This window comes from Rhincodon typus, chromosome 18 (assembly GCF_021869965.1).
Source record: "Rhincodon typus isolate 14 chromosome 18, sRhiTyp1.1, whole genome shotgun sequence".
Lineage (NCBI taxonomy): Eukaryota > Metazoa > Chordata > Chondrichthyes > Orectolobiformes > Rhincodontidae > Rhincodon > Rhincodon typus.
The window spans coordinates 17708018-17732454 of record NC_063349.1 but is presented as its reverse complement, the minus strand read 5'-3'; the positions used below and the strand labels follow the sequence as shown (position 1 = coordinate 17732454).

At 39.4% G+C, this 24437-nt stretch overlaps 1 long non-coding RNA gene and 1 pseudogene across 1 annotated transcript in view; both read left to right on the top strand.

The window, feature by feature from the left end:
- LOC125485407 overlaps positions 1-24437 on the top strand; it is a 68816-nt gene that overhangs the window by 27319 nt on the left and 17060 nt on the right. The window lies entirely within an intron of this gene.
- On the top strand, positions 348-551 carry LOC125485413 (annotated as a pseudogene).

The following is a 24437-nucleotide window of genomic DNA, read 5'->3' as shown; positions in this document are numbered from 1 at the left end:
GCTTTCCTGCTCCTCTGATGCTGCTTGGCCTGCTGTGTTCATTCAGCTCTACACCTTGTTATCTCAGATTCTCCAGCATCTGCTCTTCCTACTATCTCTAGATTAGGAACCTGATATGTTCTGGAGGGTTGATTCTGAAACCAAAACAACTATATCTGAACTAGAATGGCACTTTAACAATAATGCCACAGTCAAAGTGAATTGAGATATATTCAAGGAACACTTTGCATTGCACTGTGATTTTCATGATTTTTAAAAATATATGATTGTGATTCAAACTATCCTTGTATTTTATTAAATAAAATGGGATAATTTCATTTGAATTTTCATGTTATGGTTCTTTTCACATTTCAAAATGATGACTTTTGGCTAAGATCAATTATAGTATGTGTTCTTATTGGTTTAATATCTGAAACACCCCCGATCCGGGGGCGACACAGTAAGAAGGTTGTTGTAACACAATATTAGTGTTCTTACCTCTGAGCCAGAAGGCTCGTCTTTCCCTGAGGTGTGTCATAACATATTTGGACAAGTTGATTAAAATACCTATAAGTCAACTCCTGATTTTGCTTCAAAGGCCAACTTGTTTGTCATGATCTACAGTACTCTGCAGATTTTAAGGGATGCAGCTTATGGGAATGACTAGTATTATTAGTAGAATTTGAACTATCCATTGAGAAGCATGCAGTTACATAATAGTAACTAATCTTCCTGCAAAAATCACCTGAGAACAGGCTGGAACCAGGAGTCAGTACTGCTGATAGCATTAATATGCACCTGTTATTGCATCTCCCTCACTGTCCTGTTCTCTGTTCCCTTCACCACATCTCCCACTGCCCCCTACCCCTCAGTGACCCACTGATTGCTTTGCTCACAGTTTGGCTTGCCACTTTGCTTTGGGAATGGAGCAGCGAGTGAGGTAGTGGGTGAGACACTGAAGGTTGTTTCTGAGAGTAATCCTCTAGGTGAATATTTTACTATTCGGTTCGGAGACACCAAGCTATTACACTTCAAGTATGAAGCCGTGACACAAGTCCTGTGGCATCATTAGTAGTGATGTCACATACAGTGAGACTACATGGGCTGTGAGTGTGCCTCTTGTAGTTGTGGTGGCAGAAAACGCAAGCTAATCTTTAATATGGATTTGATCATGTACAATCTCAGCCATAGTTTAGTGGGTAGTGTTCATACCTCTGAAGCAAAAGGTTATGCGTTCCAGTCCAGGACTTGGAAACAGCAAAATAGGTTGGAACTCCGCTGCAATATTGGCTGAAGGTTTCAAGTCAAATCAAGGTTCTGTATACCCTCTCAGATGAATATAAATGATCTCATGCTGCTATTTTGAAGAAGAGCAGGCCAGTTATCACTGGTTTCTAACCAATATTTATTCCTCAATCAAAATAACGAAAATACATTTTCCATGTTGCTATTGTGGGAGCTTATTGGGCATAAATCAGTTAGTGTTTCCAGTGTTACAATTGTGGAAAGTCTGTCTTCCTTTTCTTTATAAATCAAATGGATTGTTCCTGATCAATGCGGTCTACCATGAGACCTGGTACTAAATTACCTTATGAATGTGGTATAACACAGTGTGGAGCTGGAGGATACCTCTGACTCCAGCATCTGCAGTTCTTACTATCTCTGACTTATGAATATACTTCCTTCGTTTCCAGCTTGTAGTATTCCAGACTATTGCCACATAGTATCTTGTGTTAGTGTTCCAATGACAATTATAAATCATTTATATGCCAACCTATAACTCACTGCCAGATATTTATTATTCCGTATATAAACTATCTGAGCTCTTTGATTAAGTGTGCATATTTCTAAAACTTCCAGGCATCCATCATTCTCAAATTTTCATGTTTGTTGTTATATTACCCATTCTTTTTAGGTACGTCTTGCAGAAGTAGCGCTTGCTACACTTTGAGGATGTTTTTGTGTGATGATATGCTTCCTCTGGAAGAAACCAGTATCTGTTATTCTATAAGATAATAAAGCGAGGGAGAATATTTCTGTATTATGCAACAAGTTGCTGGGAGCGAGTAATTAGTAGGGATAACCCTGCAGTTTATGGTATTGTTTCTCCTTGTGCTATCAACATGGAAATCTTCCTTTGGAAAAGGTCTGTTATTTCTCATTCAACCAGTGATTTTTGCCTAGCCATTTGGATTTGAGGAGTTGGGGAAATACTTTGTTTATCACTGATCTTTCTCAATAATTGAGTGCTTGAGTTTCAACTGCCTAGTTTGTTGCTTGAGCTATTTACTGTAATCAAGAGACAATTATCTTCAACTTGGCCTGCTGTGTTCATCCAGCTCTACACCTTGTTATCTCTTATCTTCAACTTGGGACTTTTCTCTCATTTCATGTCAAAATGGAAGTAAAAAGTTACCTGTGAAATGCTCAGAGCTATTCATATCATGTCAATGAATTGAATTTCTGTTTGACATTCATACAGCTTTGACAATGCATTATGCATTTTAACATAGTCTTGTGACATACTTCATTTAATTCCAAAGTCTTTGTGTGCTCACATAGAGGAATGTCCTTCTTCTTGAAACACCGTAGACTATCACTGTTTGAATTGTATTGACAAAGATGAATAATCATGGGGAACTAAGATTACAGCATCTGATTGAAGTGCCAGTTCATTATTAACGTGCTAATTACCACTTTTATTAGTGCCAGTACATTAACTGATAAAGTGTATGCTGTGCCTTTGCAGCCATTTAGATACCGTTAGAGCTTAAAGAACCGTTTGTCAGGTGCATAAATTTTGCCTGATATTTATTTAAGTTAATTTACACCCCAGTTACTGTTTACATACAGTGTGTCTCACGGGACACCTGGCTTTGTAATGTTTAACTTGCAGTGTCCATTTGATTTACTTGTTTAAAAAATCATTAATTATGACCATTCCATGCAATAATTTGTAATTTTTTCTGTAAAACTTCAATCTTTAAATGTTGCATAAAATGAAAAACCTTATATATATATATATATGCATGAGGGCTATTTTACAGTTGCTGTTACCCATTTAGATATATTTTAGCCATGTGCATTATGTTAAATCTTACTTCCTGTTACTTTTTTTTTGCAAATTACCTTAAATCTTTTTCTCTGGGTACTGATATTTCTGCTTATTTACTTTACTCTATCAAAACTATTTATGATTTTGAACATTTTTAACTCTCCTGTCAATGTTGTCTGTTCTACAGAGAAAAAGGACAGCATTTCCAGTCTCTTTACCCAACTGAAATGATATTGTGATATCATTCTAGCAAATTTCTTCAATCTAAAGCATTGATGTGCTTCCTTAAGTGAGATGTCCTGAATTAAAATTATACCATCCACTCCATGTTGCCAATTCTTATTCATGCATTTTGGTAGTGTCGCTTGAAATTGCTGTGTGTTACATTTCACCAGCTATGTATCTACATAGAAATATGTACATGTAGGCCATCTGACCCCTTGCACCTGCTCCGCCATTCAATAAGATCAGGCTGTCTGATTACTCATTCCATTTTCCCATTCACCCACACAACCTTTCAACCTCTTTCTTATTAAGAATCTATTTGCCTCTGCCATAAAAATATCCAAAATCCCTGCTTCCACTCCCTTTTCATGAAGAGAGTTCCAGAGATACTTGAACTTCCAGTGAGAAAATTCCTTTTATCTGTCTTATATGGTTGACCACATCTTTTTAAATAGTCACCCTTACATCTACATTCTCCCTTAAAAGTAAACCTGTTTCCACATCCATCCTAGCAAGACCCCTCGAACTTGCCCAGATTTTAGTCTAGTAACCTTCTCTGAACTGCTTCCAACACATTTACATCCTTCTATGAATAAGGAGACCAATACTGTATAGTACTCCAGATGTGACCTCACCAATAAACTGTACAACTGAAGCATAACTTCCCAACTTTTATATTCAGTTCCCTAGCATTGTATTAGCTTTTCTGATTACTTGTACTTAATTGCATGTTAACCTTTTATAATTTGTGCATTAAGGCACTTAACTTCCTCTGCATCTCAGTGCACTGCAGTCTCTCACCATTTAGATTTTTCTTTTTTTATTCTTTCTGCTAAAATGGACAACTTCATATTTTCCCATATTATACCCTATTTGCTAGAACTCCTCGTGCTCACATAATCTATTTATATCCCTTTGTTGCCTCCTTATGTCCCCTTCACAATATACTTTCCTAACTATATTTGTGTCATAGGCAACTTTAGCAACGGCACCTTTGATCCCTTCATACAAATTATTTAGCTCGATTTGAAAAATGTTGACATCCCTGTGGCACACCACTCATTACACCTTGCCAACCTGAAAATTACCTGTTTACATCAACTCTGATTTTTGTTAACTAGCCAATCTTTTATCATTGTTATTATGTTGACCCCTACATTGTAAGATTTTATTTTCTGCAGTAACCTCTGAAATGGCACTTTATCGAATGCTTTGTGGAATTCCAAGTGCAGCACATCAGCAGTTCCACTTTATACACAGCATGTCAAAGAACTATAATAAATTGATTAAATATGAATTCCCTTTCTTGAACCTATGTTGATTCTGCTGATTATCTTGAACTTTCCTAAGTATCCTGCCACAAGGTCATTTATAAAAGATTCTAGCATCTTGCCTATGACAGGTATTTAACTTGCCTGCACTTTCCTGCTTTCTGTCCCCTTCCCTTTTTGAATAAAGGAATTACATTTGCTATTTTCTAATATAGTAGAAACTTTCCTGAATCTAGGAATTTTTGGAAACTTAGAAACAAGATATCAACAGTCTCACTGGTTACTTCCTTTCAGGCCCTAGGATGAAACCAACTAAGATCTAAGGACTTGTCAGCCCACATCTTCAGCAATTTGCCCAGTATCATTTCCCATTGTAATGCCCTAGACTTCCTCATTCACAGCTACTTATGGGATATCACTTATATCCGCTACAGAGAAGACCAATGCAAAAAAAATCTTCAATTCATTTACCATCCAAGTTTTCTATTGTGAATTCCACAGACTAATGTTTTTTTAACTAAATAAGTACCTATAGAGACTCTTACAATCTGTTTTCATATTTCTAGCTAGCTTTCTCTTTTACTTCAAGTTTTCCCTTCTTGTTAATCTTTCAGTCAATCTTTTCTGATATTTATATTCTGTCCAATTTTTCACTTGCCACCTATTTTTATAGTGTTGTATGCTCTTTTTAAAGTTTGGTACTATCTTTAACTTTATGAGTTAACCATAGATGGTTGGTCCTCCCCTTGGAATTTTTCTTCCTTGTTGGAATATATCTATTTTGTGTACTCTGAAATGTCCCCTTAAATGACTATAACTACAACTCTGTTGACTTATCCCTTAACTATTTTGCCTGTTTATTTGGCTAGTCTGACTTTCATGCCCTAATAATTGTCTTTACCAGTGTTAAATACTAGGCTTGAACCAACTCATCCCTCCTTCAAACTGAACGTAAAATTCAATCACACTATGATAGCTGCTACCTATGGGTGCCTTCCCTATGAAGTCATTGAACCAATCTTGTTGCATGGTATCAGGTCTGGTGTAACCTACGAACAAAATCAGAAATTGCTGGAAAATCTCAGCAGGTGTGGCAGCATCTGTGGAAAGAAATCAGAGTTAATCTTTCGGGTCCAGTGACCCTTCTTCACAATGGGTGATTGCTCTGTGTTAATACTGAGTTAATACCATAATAAGGTAGAGATAAGGTGAGAAAGACTTAAAAGGGACCTAAGGGGCAATTTTTTCACACAGAAGGTGGTGCATGTATGGAATGAGCTGCCAGAGGAAGTCATAGAGTCATAGAGAGTCATAGAGTCCTACAGCATAGAGACAGGCCCTTTGGCTCAAACTGGACTGTGCCAACCAAAATGTGCTTCCACGCTAAGTGTATTTCCTTGCACTTGGCCAATACCCTTCTAAACCATTCCTATCCATGTATTTGTCCAAATGCCTTTTACATGTTATTAATGTACCCACCTCAACCACTTCCACTGGCAGCTCATTCCATATGCGTACCACCCTCTGTGTAAAATAAAATGCCCCTCAGGTTCCCATGTATTTTTCCCTTCTTAGCTTAAACTGATGCCCTCTAGTCCTCCATTCCCCAACACTGAGAAAAAGACTGAGTGCATTCACCTTATCCATGCCTCTCATGATCTTCTATAAGATCCCCCCTCTGTCTCCTAAGCTCTAAAGAAAAAAGTCCTAGCTTGTTCAACCTCTCCCTATAACTCAGTCCCTTGAGACCTGGCAACATTCTTGTAAATTTCTTCTGCACTGTTTCCAGTTTAATAACATCCTTCATACAGCAAGGTGACCAAAACTGAACACAGTACTCCTGTGTTCTCAGCATTGTCATGTGCAACTGCATCATAACTTCCAAACTTCTATACTCAATGCCCTGACTGATCAAGGCCAGTGTGCTAAAAGCCTTCTTCACTGCCCTGTCTACCTGTGACTCCACTTTCAGAGAACCATGCACCTGATCTCCAAGGTCCCTCTATTCCACTACACTCCTTAAGCCCCTACCATTCACCAGGAAACTCCTACCTTGATTTGACTTTCAAAATGCAACACCTCACACTTACCTATATTAAACTCCATTTGCCATTTTTCGGCTCGCTTCCCCAGCTAATCAAGATCCTGAAGCAGTTTCTGATCACCTTCTTCACTGTCCATGATACTGCCTATTTTAGTGCCATCCGCAAACTTACTAATCATGCCTTGTACATTCTCATCCAAATCATCGATATAAATAACAAGCAGCAATGGACCCAGCACCGACCCCTGTGGCACACCACTAGTCACAGGCCTCCAGTGAGACAAGCATCCTTCCATTATTAAACGCTGCTTGCTACCATTAAGCCAATTGTGTATCCACTTTGCCAGCTCTCACTGGATTCCATGTGATCTAACCTTCCAGGGCAGCCTACCATGTGGAACCTTATCAACGGCCTCACTGAAATCCATATAGACTATGTCTACTGCCCTGCCCACATCAACCTTCCTGGCCACTTCAACAAAGAATTCAAACCAATGCACGAAGCCATGCTGACTACTCCTAATCAAACCCTGTCTTTCCAAATGCTTGTATAACTTATCCCTCAGAATCTTCTCAAGTAACTTACCTACCACAGATGTTAAGCTTACTGGTCTATAATTCCCAGGTTTTTCTTTTCAGCCCTTCTTGAATAAGGGCACAACACTTGCTGCCCTCCAGTCTTCCGGGACTTCACCCATGGCTAATGATGATGCAAATATATCAGCCAGGGTCCCTGCAATTTCTTCCCTAGCCTCTTACAGAGTTCTTGGATATATCTGGTCAGGACCAGGAGATTTATCCACCTTTGTACATTCTAATACTTCCGACACCTCCTGTATTGTGATATTGACTGTTCTCAAGTTCCCAAGTCATCTTGTCTTTCTCCATGGTAAACACAGAGGAGAAATATTCATTGAGGACGTCGCCCATCTCTTGTGGTTCCACACATACATGTCCAGTTTGTCCTTGAGGGATCCTATTCTCTCACTAGTTATTCTTTTTCCTTTTAATATACTGAAAGAATCTGTATGGATTCACTGTGATCTTCTCGGCCAAAGCTATCTCGTGCCCCCTTTTCGCCCTCCTAATTTCCTTCTTCAGTAAACTCCTGTATCCCCTATATACCTCCAGGGATTCCATTGATCCCAGCTGCCTGAACCTGAGCCATGCCCCCTCCATTTTTCTGGTCAAAGCCTTATTGTCTCTTGTCATCCAGGGATCCCTACTCCTGCCAACCTTGCTCTTCATCCTCATAGGAACATATAGACCTTGAACTCCAGCTATCACACTTTAAAAGGTCTCTTTGCCTGCAAACAAACTACTCCAATCAACTCCTGTAAGCTCCTGTCTAATTCCATCAAAATCCGCCTTGCCCCAGTTTAGAACTTGAACCTGTGGACCAGCTTTGCCTTTTTCCATAACTATTTTAAAATTAATAGAACTACGGTCACTGTTCCCAAAGTGCTCCCCCACTGTCACCTCAGTCACCTGTCCTGCCCTATTTCCCAAGAGTAGGTCAAGTTTTGCCCCTTCCCAAGTAGGAGCCTCTATATACTGCTTAAGGAAACTTTCCTGAATACATTTAAGAAGTTCCACCCTTCCTAAGCCCTTAACGCTATGGCAGTCCCAGTCTATGTTAGGAAATTAAAATCCCCCACACGACAACCCTATTGCTCCTGCAAGTATCCCACGTCTCGCTGTATATTGTTCCTCTAATTCCCGTTGACAATTTGGGGGCCTATAGTACAACCCCAATCATGTCACCATCCTCTTCTTATTTCTTAGCTCCACTCACAAAGCCTCATTGGATGATCCATCAGTTATTTCATCTCTGACTACTGCTATGATACTCCCCTTAATCAAAAATGCAATTCCCCTCTCCCCTCTTTCCTCCACCTCTGTCCTGGCTAAAGCACCTGTACCCTGGCACATTTAGCTGCCAGTCCTGTCCCTCCCTTAACCATGTTTCTGTAATGGCTATAATATCCCAGTCCCACATACCTATCAATGTCCTGAGTTCATCGGTCTTACCTGTCAGCCCTCTTGCATTGAAATAGATGTGGTGGAGGCTGGTACAATTACATTTAAAAGCCATCTGGATGAAAAGAATATGAGCCAAATGCTGGAAAATGAGATTAGATTTATCTAGGATATCTGGTTGGCATGGACGAGTTGGACTGAAGGGTCTGTTTCTGTGCTGTACATCTCTATGGGTCTATGGCTGTATTAATTAACAGAGTCGCCTTTTCACATTTTCCAAGCTTCCAGTCCTTTCTAAATTTCATGTATCATTCAATATTCAGGCTCCAATCCATGCTACCCTGCAGCCATGTCTCCTTAATGGCCAGCAGATCATAGTTATTTCTGTTTATAATATCAGTTCCATCTGTTTTATTCTAAATGCTAGTAAACAAAGTAATTCCCATATCAACTAAGGTTACCATGAAGGACTCTCCTTCTCAAATTCTCCCCTTATCTGAGGTGTAGTTATCCATTCATGTCTCTCTAATGAGAGAGCAGCCCTATGTTCCAGTAGCACTATAGTGACTTTACTTAGAGTCATTTCTCCAAATCCGTTTCTGAGAGCCCCCATGACTGGAGCCCCTTAAAAATACAGGTGAAAAATATAACAAAAACTATGGATTAGCCAGATGTTGAATTTTGTTGCTACTTACTTTTTGGCGCGGATAGGTAATTTCATGAGTGGTGAACTCACGGACACAGAGGATTTCAGAAGCAAAAACAGAAATTGCTGGAAAATCTGAGCAAGTCGGGCAGCGTCTGTGGAGAGAAAGCAGAGTTAATGTTTTGGGTCCAGTGACCCTTCTTCAGAACTGACTGTAGCCAAGAAAATGTTGGTATTTATGCAGAAAATGGGGTGATGGAAGTGATTAGAGTAAATGTTAAGTGGAGATAGAGCCCAAATAGAGAGTTGGTCAGACAAAGGGGTGGGTAAAGGTCAGGTTAGGGGAATGAATAGCTGCTAATGGGGACCATTAATGGCTATCAATGGGTTGCATGTGGTAGCACCCAATGTGATTACAAGGCCTGGTATCTGGGGGTTGGAGTAAGGACATGATAGAAGGTGCCTCAAGCCCTAAAATTGTTAACCTCAGTATCAAGTCCAGAAGGCTGCAGAGTTCCAAGTACAAAATGAGGTGCTGTTCTTCCAGTTTGTGCTGAGCTTCGCTGGAGCACTGCAGCAAGCCTGAGAGAGAGATATGTTGACCAGGGGACACAGTGGTGTGTTGAAATGTCAGGCAACTGGAAACTTGGTGTCTTTTTTGTGGACAGAACGTAGGTGTTCTGCAAAATGGTCACCCAGTCTGCGCTTCGTTTCCCCAGTGCAGAGGAGACCACATTGTGAGCAACAAATGCAGTAAACTAGATTGAGTGAAATGCAGGTAAATCACTGCTTCACCTGGAAGGTATGTTTGGGACCTTGGATGGTGAGGAGAGAGGAAATAAATAGTAAGGTATTACACCTTCTGCAATTGCAGGGGAAGGTGTTGTGGGTAGAGGGGAGATGTTGGGAGTGAAGAAGGAGTGGGACCAGAGTGTCACGGATGGAATGGTCCCTGTGGAAGGCAGACAAAAGAGGTGAGGGAAATATAAGTCTTGTGGTGCCATTTGGCTGGAAGTGAAGGAAATAGCAGCTAATGATCTTATGGATGTGGATGCCGCTGGGATGGTAGGTGAGGACAAGAGGGACTCTATCATTCTTGTCGAAGGGAAAAGAGGGAGTGAGGGCTGAAGTGCGGGAGATGGGTCGGACCCGGCGGAAGGTCTTGTCATCTGTGGTGCTGAGGATCCTCAGTTGAGGAAGAAGTTGGAAATTGCAGAGGCCACCTTGTTGAAGTTGGCATCATCAGAATGGATGTGATGGAGAAGGAGGAACTGGGAGAATGGAATAGAGTCTTTACAGGAAGCAGGGTAGGAGGATGTATAGTCAAGGTAACTGTGGGAGTTGGTGGGTTTGTAATGGATATTGGTAGTCAGCCTATCCCCAGAAATGGAAACAGATGTCAAAGGGAGGAGTCAGAGATAGACCAGGTGAAGGTGAGAGTGGAACAGAAATTGGATGAGAAGTAGAAATACTGTCCCAATTTCAGATGAGAGAGGGAAGCATCACCGATGATATCATCGATACACCAAAGCAAGTTTGTGGTTGGGGCTGGAATAAGACTGGAACAAGGAATGTACCACATCGCCCGCAAAGAGACAGGCATAACTGGGGCCCTTGTGGATACCCACGACCACACCTTTGATTTCAAGAAACTAAGGGGAGTTAAAAGAGAAGTTTTTCAGAGTGAGGATGATCTTGCCCAGGCGGAAGAAAGCGGTGGTGGAGGGGGATGGTCCAGGCCTTTTATCCAGTAAAAATTGGAGAGCCTTGAGACCATCTTGATGGGGGATGAGCACCTTTTTGAAGCTCCCCGTACAGAGAATCACAGAAGTGTCACAGTGCAGCAGGAGGCCATTGCATCTGCATCGACTATCCAATTAATGTTATGATATTGCTGTTCCCAATGTGCTTTTTTAATTAATTCTTGAGGTATGAGTTTCAGTGGCAAGGTCACCATTTACTGCCCATCCTTAATGCCCTTGAGAAGATAGTGATGTGCTGCTTTCTTGAAACTTTACAGTTCATGTGGTACAAATGTACCTACAGTGCTGTTTGGGGGCAGGTTCCAAAATTTTGACCCACTGCAGTTGAAGGATGGGCTACGTATTTCAGAATGAAAAGTGACTTGGAAAGAAATTTGAAATCGGTCATGTTTCCACGTGTCTGCAGCCCTTCTAAGTGATGGAGGTTTCAGGTTTGAAAGCTCAAAGAACTTTTAGTGATTTGAAACACTGTCACATCAACCCTTTCATTTATGATGGAAGTATTTTATCAAATTAATCGCAAAATAATTCGATATAATGCTGCAAATTCATAGCAGGTCAGGTAGCATTTGTGAAGTGAGAAGTGGAGTTAATATTTCAGACTGGTGGCTTAGTAGGAAACCAGAAACAGTTGTAACAGGTTTTAAGCAAGCAGGGAAATGGATGGTGGTGATGACAGAACAGATAAAAGGACGAAACAGTGTGAAAGCCAAAAGGAAATGACAAAAAAAAGGATCATGGGACAAGTAAGGAAACAAAAGACGATTCCAGAAGAAGTGTAAATGGTTAAAGCAGAATCATTACCAATAGCTGCTATAGAAAACAAAGCGTAGGCAAAGGATATGATCTGAAATTGTTGAACTGAGCATTGAGCCTTTTGTTCACCATCTCATTCCCCTTTCTCTGCCTCTGCATTTGCTTAAAACCTGTTTTAACTAGCTTTTTCTAGTTCTGTTGAAAGACTCATCAACCTGAAATGTTAACTGTTTATTTCTACACAGATACTGCATGATCTTTCAAGTATTTTCAGAATTTTCTATTCTTATTTACATTTTCAGCTTTCACAGAAATCTCTTTTCCTTTGTATTTAAAAAAAAGTCTTTAAAAAGCTGTTTTGAATTTAAATTATTAGCCCATACTTTTCCAAATACCTAAAATGTTGAAATCCTTTGAAGAAGAAAAATAAAAATGTTCAAAGACCAAATTAAACATGAATTATTTGTGGTATTAAATTGTGTTCCATTCCATCATAATGTTATTCTGAATTGTGAATCAGTCAAATTTGTCTAATTCATTTACAAACCATGCTTCAGTTGCAGCTGTGTAAATGTGGTTTACAGTGAGAATCAAGTTACTGATTGAGTCTATGACCATGATTCTTACAGTACAGAAACAGACCTTTCGGTCCAACCAGTCCATGCCAATCATATCCCAAAATAAACCACCTGCCTGCGCTTGGCCTATATCCCTCCAAACATTTCTTAATCATGTACCTATCCAAATGTCTTTTAAACATTGTAACTGTACCCACATCCACCACTTCCTCTGGAAGTTCATTCCATAGACGAACCACTCTGTGTAAAAAAAAAAAGTTGCCCCTCATTTTTTTAAAAATCTTTCTCCTCTCACCTTAAAAATATGCCCCCTCATCTTGAAATTCCCCACCATAGGAAAATATGCCTGCTATTCACCTTATCTACACCCCTCATGATTTTATAAATCTCTATGAAGTCACCCCTCAACCTCCTACGCTCCAGTGAAAAAAGTCCCAGCCTATCCAACCTCTCCATGTAACTCAAACCCTCCATTCCCAGCAACATCCTGATGAATCTTTTCTGATTTGTGGAGAAAGAAATAGAGTCTAGAGAATGCAGAGAAATAAACTTTGATGTTTTAAAAACAGTACACTTTACAGAAGAGGAAGTTCAGGAGGTCTTTGAGAATGTCAAGGTGGATAAATCTCCAGGACCTGATCTAATGTATTCCAGAACATTGTGAGAAGTAAGGGAGGAAATTACGAGACCCCTTGCAGAAATATTTGCATCACCTATAACTATGGGTGAGGTGCCTGATGACTGGAGGGTGGCTAATGTTGTCCCTTTGTTTAAGAAAGATTTTAAGGAGAAACCAGGGAACTATAGACCTGTGAGTGTGACTTTGGTTGTGGGTAAATTGTTGGAGGTGATTATAAAGGATAGGATTTATGGATATTTAGAGAGGCAAAATTGATTAGGGATAGTCAGCATGGTTTTGTGTGAGGAAAATCGGTTCCCACAAACTTGATTGATTTTTTTGAGCAAGTTACCAACAAGATTAATGATGGAAGAGCAGTGGACATTGTTCATTTGGATTTTAAAGCCTTTGACAAGGTTCCATATGGTAGACTAATCAGTAACGGTAGGTCGCATGGGATTCAGGGTAAGCTTCCCAATTGGAAACATAATTCCCTTAACGGCAGGAGACAGAGTAATGGCGGAGGCTTGCCTTTTGGACTGGAGGCCTGTGAGCAATGGTGTTCCACGGTTCTGGGTCCTCTTTTGTTTGTCATATACATAAATGATTTGGATGAGAATGTAGAAGGCATGGTTAGTAAGTTTGTGAACGACACCAAAATTGGTGGCATAGTAGACATTGAAGAAGGTTTTCTAAGATTACAGAGGGATCTTGATCAAATGGGTCAGAGGGCTGAAAAATGGCAGATGAAGTTCAATCTGGATAAGTGTGATGTTGCATTTTGGTACAACAAGCAAGAGTAGGGCTTATACAATTAATGGTAGGGCCTTGGGTAGTATTGTAGAACAGAGGGACCTAGGTGTGCAGGTACATCGTTCTTTGAAGTTTGTGTCACACATAGACAGCGTGGTTAAAAAGGCATTTGACATGCTTGCCTTTGTTGCTTGGTCCTTTGAGTATAGATGTTGGGAAGTTATGTTGAGGTTGTACAGAACATTGGTAAGGCCTCTTCTGGAATTCTGTGTGCATTTCCGGTCATCCAGTTATAGGAAAGAAAATTATCAAGTTGGAGAGGATTCAGAAGAGATTTACCAGGATGTTGCGTGGTATGGAAGGTTTCAGTTATAAAGAAAGGCTGGATAGGCTGGAACTTTTTTTGCTGGAATGTAGAAGATTGACAGGTGACCTGATAGAAGTTTATAAAATAATGAGAGGTATAGATAGAGTTGATGGTAGTTGTCTTTTCCCTAGGATGGGGGATTTCAAAACTAGGGGGCACATTTTAAAGGTGAGAGGAGACAGATTTAAAAAAGACATAAGAGGCAAAGTTTTTTACATAGAGGGTGTTTCGCATGTGGAATAAACTTCCTGAGGAAGTGGTGAATGCTGGTACAATTACAATGTTTCAAAGACATTTGGATAAGTACATGAATAGGAAAAGTTTGGAGGGATATGGGCCAGGAGCAGGCAGATGGGACTAGTTTAGTTTGAGATTATGTTCAGCATGGACTGGTTGGACCAAAGGGTCTGTTTCCTTGCTGTATGACTCTATGACTCTAACGGTTTTTAACAGTTTCAGTAGATGGGGCATTTGTTAACATTCATTTTGGAAATCATAATGACGTGACCAGTGTCTTTGTATCTCAGGAATAGACAGTAATGGAATCACATTGAGGAAATATATGGAAAGTTGCTGAAAAGAAATGCTTGAAACTTCATCAGTTAAATAAGATATTCAAAAATTATGATGGGAGTGATACTGGGGTTGAGTGTCTGTAAAGAATATTGTTTGGAAAAGGATTGATTTTATTTTTGCTATAGCTGTTAGGAATTTTCTAAATTGTTATATCTATCCTATATTTTCTGTAATGAACTTATTATCTTTTGTTATAAGAACATTGGCAGCCTTGTGTGTGTCCAGTGATTGACCACCCCAGTAACCAATTTGCAAAAGCAAAATCTATGATCTATCAAGCCAGGTTTCACTCTAATATCTAACCTGTCTAGAGTTACTATCTGCTGGAATCACAACGTAGTTAATGTTTAGAAGTAATAGATACAGTCCTAAATCCTTGGTCTGGCATATGAATGAATTAACCGCAGTACTACTTATCCATATTGGTGTAACTTAGCTCTTTCTCTGCATCATCTGGACTCTATATATGTAAAAAAATACCTTCAACATTTGCATTCTCCTTCAGCCTTTAATGTATTTGTTCTTCCTCAAATGTAAATGATGGAATACTGTATGTACATACAGTTTAGGTTACCATAATGTTATAATCGTTTGTTTTGCTGTTCAAATCTTTAAAATCAAGATTGTTATTGAAGACAGACTTTCTGAAGCTTTTGGTGAGTTTTAGTGACTTTTCTAGATTGACATGTATTGGTTTCTCACAGGCAGACTTTGGCTGTAGGTAATGTTGATTTACTGAGCCTGGTTACCCAAGCTGTGTTTGTGTTCTTGTTTGCTCATTACAGTAATCTGACCTTAAATAATGTCTTTTTCAATAATTGAACAAGATCTAGAGAGATTCCTAACATTGTTTGTGACCTACACATGGTTTCTAAGCACAGTAGAGAGGATTTTCACACACATTTAATTCAATGCAGGATCATGTAAGCATAATCTTTTGTCTTTGTGTCCTGTTTTTCTGCACTATCAGTGCTCATGTCTTGATGAATAATTTTTGGCACCAAATTTCTAGTTGTTGCCTGGTAAGGCTAGAATACTCTAGCTTGAAATTTTACTAAAGTATTTGTACTTGATATATTTTGGTTTTTTCACTTTTTGAAGTTTTGATTATTGGTATAGTAAAATTTGAGCCTTTAAAAAATCCTTAAAGTGGAATATCAGTGAACACATTTTCGTAGGGACTCTTGTCTATACATGTTTATGTTTATTGCAATTATTCATCTTTATTACAATGCGTGTGTAAATGTAATACCATGCGAATATAATTTTTCTAATAAAGTTCTTTTTTGATGCAGGAAGGGAGAGCGACTTAGACAAATTAACTAAGAAAAACGCTTTAAATATATGGTGAAGAAGACAAGTACTGATAAAAGCAGGAGTTTTCCAATATATGAAGTACAGTGATGGACGGTTTTATTGATTATCCAGAAAGATCTCGTTTATTGCCCTCTTATTTTTATAAAAGGGACACGGTAACTGTTTCCACAGAAAAAGATTCAAATAACAGTATCTATCATGAAAATTTGGTAAGTTCAGCAATCTTAGCTGTAGCTGAATAGTTACTCTTGTAGTTGATTACGAAAGGGGAAATCCTGAAAACACTAATGAATCCTGGGATCAGTACAGTTCTGTGAAACTGTTGATATTGCATTGTTTGCATTTGAATTTTGATGTTGAGGCAGAGAAGCAGAGTGTAGACAGCAACAAAGTTATTATTTACAGTAAGAATTCTCATAATTTGTTGTTAAATATCATGTTGCTGATGTTGCTGGATCGCCCTATTGGGACTACTTGACCTCCTTTGACAAAGTTGGCCTATCTCTTTCTCATAATTCCATATTAAGACTTTACTGTAGGGCAAAATGGGGCAGCATACAAGTTATCAATATACAAAAAGAACCCTTTCTAGACCCTGTTTGAGAACACATTGCTCGTCTTCTGATTGATTCATGCAGTAGAAGTGAACATCAATGGATGTTTTGCTGATTAACCATATCATCCCCACGTAGTTGCAAGTATTTTGTTGTAATGATGTTCTTGTAATATCAAGACATTTAAAAACGTGTCATTAGTCATGGCAGCAAAACATTAACATTCTAATATCTATGTGCACTTTACAAAACGAGTAATATACTTGAGTTCTACTAGATCAAAGAATCATGGCAAAGTCAAATATGCAGATAGATTTTGTACTATAGCTGCATATTAATGCAGTGGAATCTCTTTGTATTCACAAAGTGTAGGGATTTCTTGGATGGAGTTTTACACAAAACATGGATCTCTTCTAGAACAACAAATTCCCTACTCAGTGCTGCTTTGCTGACATCCTGAAATTTATGATCAGTAGATTTTTTTTGTAACAAGAACATGCAGGACCTGCAAAATGATAACACAGTACCCTGGCTGGTGTTAGAGGTTCCAAGTGGCAGTCTGCAAACATGCAGAGGGAATAAATGGTATTTCTATGTGTTGTCAATGTTACAATCACTGATAAAAATGTGTCTATTAAGATTTGTTTTAAAAAAAGAACTATAAATGTGATTAAAGTTCCTCACTGGCTTGTTTATTTAGAAAATTCATACCTATGTGCTCAAGGACTGGCAAAAGTGTTGGCATCCATAAATCAAAGCTTTCAGTATACTATTGTGCTGTTCAGAGCCTCCAGTACCAAATCCTTATGCACTTGTTTTCAATTCAGGCTGTTTTCTTTCTTCAATCAGCAGGTTGAAAGGCGGTTTTTATATGGTGAAAGCCAGAGGGGGCATTGCCATGTGTTGTCCTTTCTTTGAAGAAGTCTGTTCAATGTATGTATTCTGGATGAAGGGAAGCAAAGAGTATGAACAAAAATTGAGCATTCTCTAGACCGTCAGAAAAAGAAACTGAAGAGTCTGACAGAACTCTTTCACTGTTTTTAGTTTACAAAACAAAAAATCTGCATTTAGAAAAATGGTACACGCCAGAAGTCTGGAGTTGCAATAGGTGAAGGTTATCAAAACTAACTCCCTGGTAGCCTGTATATTAATTTGTTTTGTAGTTCAGTCTCACGTACTGCTCCTAACCATTGTAATGTCTGCTGTCTGCAGGATTCAGTGAACTACCTGAAACATTGTGGAATGATAGTAAATCCATCTTGACCCATTGTTCCCTAGTTATTGTGCATCTAATACCCTATCAGCACCTCAGACTCTGAATTCCCACCTTCAGCCATGTGGCTCAAGACCCAGTAGATAAAAACAGGACAGAAATCTGCTACAAAACAGAACAATTTAAAACCTAACTACTCTAATTTTGCCCCCAAATTACAAGAATGAAATAGAAATTTGGTCAAAAAAATTGAATGTTTTGGTATAGATAAACTTTACACAGATGTAAAAGGTATCGTTCAGAACCTCTGGGTTGTCAGAGATTGAAAGTCTCAAAATAGTGATTTTGTGTGGATTGCCTGGAAGTTTAAATACCTTCTGAAAATGTCTCCAACTCTGAAGTAGATTCCGAGACCTGGGAAGAGAAACAACTTATTTCCCTGGACAGTTACCTAGGAAATATTAGAATGAATTAAAACCTAACTCCTGGGTGCATATACGATTGATCTCCCCATCCCTCTGTTGAACTAACCCCACAACCCAATTACTCCTTGACCTGACTTGACCACCTATATCACCCAACTACCCCCTTTTCGCCTTTCCCCCTTACCCCTTATCCCCCTTCCTCTCTTTCCTCTTACCCCCTATCCCCCTTACTGGCTGATTTCCCCACACCTGATGTGACTTGACTGCCCCACAAACTGACTCAATTATCCCAAACATCTCATACCCTACTCCCTCAGCCATTGCCACTTTGAACACTTATCTTCTTTCCCTGGCTTTTCGAAGAAGCTTTGAACTTTTTAAAATTTAACCTATTTTTCTAATCAACCTGTTCAGAGATGTTATTACACCCCTCTGGGACAGGCGGGACATGAACATGGATCTCTCAGTCCAATAGTAGGGACACCACCACTGCACTACTGGACAGCCCCCATGGCTTTGAACTTTTAAACTCTTCACTTAATAGAAAACGTGTGATATGTTGTAAAATGGGGATGTGGTTTCTCTGTGCTGCTCTCTGTGAGGACTCCTACATTTGATGAGTTTTCTGCAAGATCCTCCATTGAAAGACAGCCCAGAAATGGGGAGGTAAGTAACTATGTACCTTTGAGTCTGAACTGAATGAACAGGTTCTGACCCAAATAGGAATATTTATACCATTAATAGTGACTCTAACTGGATTTGTTATGTAATGCAGAAGGCCATAAATAATTCATCTTGAAATGGTAATGGAGAGCTACAATTAAAACTAACACAAGTTGCATCATAGGACAACACAGTAACCCAAATTCTCTGATCCAGTTACTATTGAGTACAGCTGCCTAATGGTAGCATAGCATCGTTGAATTTACTCTGACTGAATTAAACAAAAGTCAGAGGAAAATGCAGATTTTTGGGAAGCCTTCAAACTTAGCAGTTTAATTTTAACTGAAATAAACCTGGGTGCACATCCAAAAATAATAGAATGACAAAAAAAATGAATGGCAAATGAAGGGAGAAATGTAGTGACCCTTATAAAGTCGATATAAGTGTCAATTTTATGGAGGTTTTCTGTCCATGAGCTGTCATACAATTCTCCGCTGCTTATCTCATTATATATACACAATATCTCTATGATGCCTCACTCATTCTATCATGCATTCACCTGCAGCGGAAATACTCGCCACTGCTGGGACCTTTCAGGATTTGTGACGTGGGCACCATATTTAAATCTCAGCTGTGCATCACGTGAGACTTTGTAAGCCAAGAACTGCCATTCACCATTTGTTGCTGCCAATTTGAAAGAGAGTTGGCTCTCCTGCAACTTTTCATCACCATAGGGACACCTATAATTCTGCATAGGGAGACTGCATGACATCTGTTGATCCTGGGCTTCTAGACTCATGTATTCCTCAGCCATTCCTGTGAAAGCTGTTAGTGCAAAGACCAAAGACCACAGACCTGACAATAGCTTCTGTGCCTGGATCCAGTGGGCACTGTTCCAGTAAGTGTGTGTGGACACAATCAGGAACAAGGCAGCTCTTCACAAAAGACATTATTCAGCAGTCGTTATGCATGAAAAAAACAATCCAACCCCACCAACCCCCAATAATCCAAGAAAGGTGGTAATACATATGAGATAATGGTGTAGACATTTGACAGTCCAAGGTTTGAGGTGAGAAAGCCCTGGACCTAGTGCAGGTTATGAAAACTTGGAAGGCGATGGCAACCAGGGTGAATCTTTGCCGCTTGCCTGACAGTATTCATGCTTCACAATCATTATGAGGATTAATTTGTATTATTGAGTGGCGTGGTTAAGAATATTTATGTCCAGGATTTTTAGTTGAGGTGGTTGGTCAATGTATAAGGATCACATACAGAATCTTGTAATAATGGATGTCTTTAACCTGTACTGTGTGAATGTCTGTTTAATGCTATTGCCCCTTGAAGGGCCTCACATGGCACACAAGTAGAATGGGGAAAAACACCCACATGCTTCACCCACTTTGGGTGCAGTGACAGCCATTTTTCACCTCAGTTGCATACTCAATCTTTCAGTTAAGATGACCCCCCCTCCAATCTTCATGTTCCTTTATGCTTTGCCTGTTTTGTCAAATCTATAAGCTTTGATCTTTTCCATGATTCCACCCAAATTTTTTATTTAATTGCTAATCTCCCCACTTTAAGCCCGTAAACTTAGTTTTGCCGAACAGCATGATCTACTGATCCCCCAATCCCAACCTGAAGCCAAGGTGATGGTATCTGACACTGGCCCTCCCTGCAGTACCCCCTGTCCTCCCATGCTTTATCATCTCCCACCCTTGTATGTTGAGTTGTCCCTTTACAATTATTATCCCCTCTGCATCCAAGCATGCTGCCTCCAATCCTCACAGTTGACTTTCCCAGCATCCCCACTACAGTGCTAAGCCTTGATAACCCCTCCCCACAGACGTACAATGAACAGACCCTCTGCACTGACTGTGGTCCTCTTCCCAGACTCTGATTTTACTGACTCCTTGACTCTGGGGTTGGACAATGCAGACAGTCACTCTCTGTGGAGCATGAGGTGAAGTGTTGCTGAGTGCTGGCTAGGCTGGAAGCCCAATGGAGCAAGTGATGAGCTGTAGCCACCAGATAACCTGTTCAGATTTTCATTCGGAAAGTGTCACCATCTAGCTTCTCCCCACTGTGTGGGAGAGTGGCAAATTGCATGTAAATGAAGTGAGAATAGGTAGACATAAGTCATAGATAGTCTTGCTAAAACTATGGAAGTTGCAAATCAGTCACACCTATAACTATGGGCAGTTTTGGTCTCCTTATCTGAGGAAAGATATACTTGAGTTGGAGTTATTCTAGGGAAGGTCCACTGGATTGATTCCAAGTATGGAGGGAATTTCTTATGAGGCTAGATTGAGTAGGTTGAGCTTGTACCCATGGAGTTTGGAAGAATGAGAGAAGACCTGATTGAAACATACAAGATTCTTAGGGGTTGGACAGAATAAGTGTGGAGAGATTGTTTCCCGTTGTAGGAGAGTCTAGGACCACTGCATATAATCTCAGAGTATGGGGTCACCCATTTAAGAAGGAGATGAGAAAGTTTTTCTGTGAGTAGCAGAATTCATTACCACAGAGGACTCATGAGGCCTGGTTGATAAGTACATTCAAGCTTGAGATAGATATATTTTCAATCAATAAGGAAGTCAAGGGTTACGGGGGATAAGGCAGGAAAGTGGAGTTGATGGTTCTCAAATCAGCCATTATCTAATTGGAGAAGATTCAGTGGGCTAAATGGCCTACTTCTGCTCCTATACCTTAGAGTCTAATAATATGTTAATGTATCCAAATAGACTGCTGACTGCTCACTAGCGGAATTATTGTCTTTGTTAAATCTTGGGTGGAATGTTGCTGTTTCTCAGCATCGAGAATCTAGTTTTTCCAATCCTGCTATATTTAACGAACTGACACGCCACTGCCCATGTCATTCAAAGGCTGGGAAAATTCCACCCATGGAGTCAAACTATTTCTAGTTGCACCAGCTGTGACCTGGACAAATGCAATAACTCTTCAACAGTTCTACTGCAGAAATACAATACAATAAATTCAGAATAGAAGCCCTCCATTAGAAATGCCAAAAACTTACCTGTCGAAGATATGTAAAGGCCTTTGTTTGCTGATACTTCATCGTGAGCAATTTTCTTGGCAGTTTTTGTTAGTGGTATTTTCCTACTGTATTCCATTCTCAGGGGCAGGGTGAGGAGACAGGTCCCAAGCCCAGCTCAGCCAGAATGGGAATGTACATAAGAAATAAAGCTCTTAAAACAATTGTAGCTGTGTAGAAGTAAAACCTGTTTCATGCTTCAGAACGTTGTTTGTTTCAGTTCTGTGTCCATTTAGGAACATAGATGTTAAGAGATCCAGTCAGATGTTAAATTGTAAATGAAATTCATTTGGTGTTGCATTTCTTCAATTCTGATCTGCGTATATTAATAAGATTATGCTCTGGCCATCCTGTATTTGTTTAGTTGGTTCATGCAGGTGCTAGTTCATGGACTATTAAGTTGATAGCATACTATGTAGTTTGCACTCCTAAATTTTCCCTGTGACCCAGACATCACCTGTCTGCTGCCATAGTTACTAGAACAACCTATTGCAGAATGAATCATGTGGACTTTGGAACAGTGGATACTGTCATTGTTCAGCAAGGCGCGTTTACTCCAGCAGTAGTTTTTAAGTGTGCTCGAAATAGTATTGAGCCATGGATGACTGCATTTGAATTGCATTGATAGTGAGTCTGCATGTTAATTATCCAGTGCAGGACAGTGGATAGTCTGTCACAATTCACACTTTTTTTTGCAAATTTGTAGTTTTAAAATGTAAATGTGTGGCATGGTTGTTGAAAGCTCTTTAAAACAAAAGCTGATGAACAAGGTTGACAGAGTGGTAGGGAGAACTGAGACCATATTGGTTCATTCTGATTTGACTGCAGTTCGGTCAAATATCCCTCTCCACTGAAGATCATTGGCAATTTCGAAACAAATTCCATGCCATTTTCAACCCAATAAAAGTTGTAGGAACTTTGTTGTACTAGCAAGTGGTTACATGCTATGTGTCATTTTCTTTTTCAGCCAATCTAACTAATGTTCTGAACAATAATGGTCACCAGCTGTGTCCTCCAGTTCACCGGTCACCCCGCTGTGGCCCCTAGTCCAGAGAGAACATGCATTCATGTAATGTCTTTCACGGCCTTCGAACATCTCAAATTGTTTCATGGTAAATGCAGTACCATTTGTGACATGTAGTAACTGTTTTCGTGAAATACAGCAGGTCCCACAAAAAGTAATGAGTTAACCAAGCAGAGAATTAACACTTATCGCAGAGATGATTATTGGTCAGGATAAAATGAAATTGTTTTGGAATCTTTTACATCCACCTGAGAAATCAGAATGACCAAGGATCTTATTCATCATGTTCACCGGATGGTAAATAGCTCACTACCTCGGTATCACATTGAACTGAGAGTCTCAGAAGTGGGGTTTTGAACCCACCATCTTCTAACTGAGAAGCAGGAGTACTGCCAATGAGCAAAGTGTGACATCCGATTAGTATTCTCAATGATTACTTTATGCTGATTTTCACAAGGAAAAATATAAATAATGTGACCTACCAATCAGAGAAAACTAATGGTAGATTAATGAATGCATAAATGTGCTGTAAGTTCTTGACCACAAAACATTAAGTCCCCAGGCTATCTATCCGAGTGCTCAGGGAAAGCAGGTTTGTTAGACACTGACAGTTATTATAAGGGAGATGCTGAGGAGGTATCTGTCATTGATCCAAAGCAGATACAACAGAAGCATCTGTTTGATTAGTCTAAGCATTTCTTCCATTTCTAACCCATTAACTTTTCTTCCATCAATGAAGCAAGGTACCTGTTTGATATCTCAAGCCAGTTGTTTTCGATAAGATTTTTTTCTGTCTTAAACTCTTTGATAATCATGAACTTAGAGCCCTGGAAGTAATTACTCAAGTTGTTTGGGAAATTGTATTCTGATCTTCTATCACATCTACATTTCAGATGATGCTGGTCCGCAGAGCAATTGATTAGATCTGTATTTCTAGTACTGTTTGAAAGTCTTAATTCCTTTCTTAACAGTTGTTTGGTTGCTGTGACTCATTTTTCAGCTTTACCATTAGACTGACAATATCGTGAGAAACTTGTATGGTGTACAAATCCTTACTTTTCTGCAAAATGTGTGAAGGAGTCATTTTAAATTGTGAAATACTATTGGAGAAAACCTGGTCAGGAATGTTATGTGCCGGAGTTTAGGTCTCAGTTTTCATTGTGTACTTCAGTCTACAGTTAAAAACAAATCATGACAATCGGGAGTCATCTGGAGATATTCCCATGGTTTGATTGGACCTCTGTTTTAGTCTATGTACTGCAAATATCTGGCACTTGGGAACAATTACTTCCATGGATCTCAATATTGCTAATCACCACATGGATGGCTGAGCCTATATTCTGCATTTTGTGATACTCATGTGTCTTTGGTGTAAGACACATTTTCTGTAAGATGAATGCATGGTGTGAGATAAGAATCATCAACATCTCATCATATTCCAGCAAATTATCCACAATAATAAAATACTTCCTGTGCTCAAAGAAGGTTTTCATCACCATATCACTGGTATGCTTCCACGGTCAATCTTTTGTGCAGTATTGTATAAGTAATCCTCATCTTGCATCTGAGTGTGGTGA